Raw genomic sequence first — 2,036 nt, 5'->3', positions numbered from 1 at the left:
AGTGCAATCAAAGGATACCCCAGTAACACTCTCTAAGATAATAAGGCTCAATTTGAAGCTCTTAGCAAGCCTTAAAGTGTCATAAATACTAGCTTGTTATTATTTAACAAATAGTGGTGTTAGTCCATAATAATGTTATTACATTTCCATCTATATTTGTAAGCAAGTGTTTTATCAGTCACTGAGCAGTGAAAGGCAGCTTGGCATAGTAGACAGAACACTGGACTTAGAGCTAGAAAGACATGGGTCCAAATCACCCTTCAGCCATTTATTGACAATATGATCTGGCCCAATAACTTGAACACTCTATGTCTTGGTTTCCTCAACTATAAAATTAAGGATTGGATTTAGTTCCTAAGATCCCCTTTATCTCTAAATCTATGATTCTCTATTCTAGTTGAATTATATATACTCTAAATTGGGAACCACGGGGCCTGGGTTAAAATTCTAATCTTTGATAACGATCTGCTATTTTATGACCTCAAACAAGTTAATTAATCTTCATACACCTTATACATAAAATGAAGAGGGTTAGAATAAAAGATTCCTAATGCCCCTTCCATTTCGAGTACTCTGTATAGTTGGGACCTATAAAACCTTTCCCACTACTAGAGTCCTGTGTCATGGGGCATAAACATTCCCAAGAAAATAAGTATGAACTCAAGAAATGCTGGCAAAGATCCAGCCATTGCTGACTTTGGGACACAGTATTATCACTGTCCAAATCCTTTTGTGTCAGTTGTGAATATGACCTTCAGCAACTTCTAATAAACCTGTTTGCCCCAGGAAAACACTTATAGACTAAGAGGGAAATCCAACCAGGTATCAGTTTTCCCAGAAATATTCTGCTTTAGCACACAGAAGCCTCACTTGCCTTATCTTGCTCTGCCTCTTTTTTTTTTTTTTTTTACAGTATTAAGTTTCTTGACACATTTCACAACAATCCTGTGAAGTAGGTGTTCTTATTATTCTTATTTACTCATAGGTAAACTAAGTCAGAGAGGCTAAGTGACTTTTTTTAGGGTAGCATAGGATTTTTTTATTAAAGCTTTTTATTTTTCAAAACATATGTATGGACGATTCTTCAACATTAGCCCTTGCAAAATCCTGTGGTCCAATTCTACCCTTCCCTCACACCCTCCCCTAGATGGCAAGTAGTCCAATATATATTAAACATGGTAGAAATATATGTTAAATCCAATATATGTATACATATTTATATAATTATCATGCTGCACAAGAAAAAAAAAAAGAGAAGCAAAATAAAATGTAAGCAAACAAGAAAAGTAAAAATAGCATAGGATTTTAACATCGATTTTCCTGACTTCAAATCTGATATTCGCATCACTATAATCAAAGTATTTCTTTATATCTGCAGCAACTAATAAGACTTATTCATATCTTTTCAGTCATTTCTGAGTCTTTGTGACTTAATCTGAGATTTTCTTGGCAAAGATACTGGAATGGTTTGCTAGTTCTTTTTACAGGTGAGGGAACTGAGGAAAACAGGGTTAAGTGACTTGTTCAAAGTCACATAGCTGATAAGTGTCTGAGGCTGGATTTGAATCCAGGTCTTCCTAATTACGCCTCTCAACACTCTCTCCACTGCAAGATCTAGCTGTCATGCTAACGGTGCAGAGAGTAGACTTAATAAATGATTTATTCTGTAACCAAAGATGTAAAAGTTGAGAAAACTGTGGCCTACTTTTTATATTTGTTTCAGCTTTTGGCAATCACATCTGGTTATTTTCCTTTTCTAAAATTACATTTTACTGAGGGTTCCAGGAACAATGGGAATGACAAGAAAATTCATAGGACTGCAGGAAAGAACAGCCAAAGGTGGGGTCTGAAAGGAGTTGTCAGTGCTCTTATGTAATTTATCTAGGCTTATGGGTTAGGAACACAACTGGAAAGGAGGCTGCTTTATTTGGGAAAACTCCAAAAACCAAGATGCAATTTTCCTAATTTAATCCCATGACAAGCATTCCCTTAGTCCCCAACCCCCAATCACACCAGGCAATAATGTTCTGAAGTTC

The sequence above is a fragment of the Sminthopsis crassicaudata genome, chromosome 6 (genome assembly GCF_048593235.1).
Source record: "Sminthopsis crassicaudata isolate SCR6 chromosome 6, ASM4859323v1, whole genome shotgun sequence".
NCBI lineage: Eukaryota > Metazoa > Chordata > Mammalia > Dasyuromorphia > Dasyuridae > Sminthopsis > Sminthopsis crassicaudata.
This window is presented reverse-complemented; position numbering follows the sequence as displayed.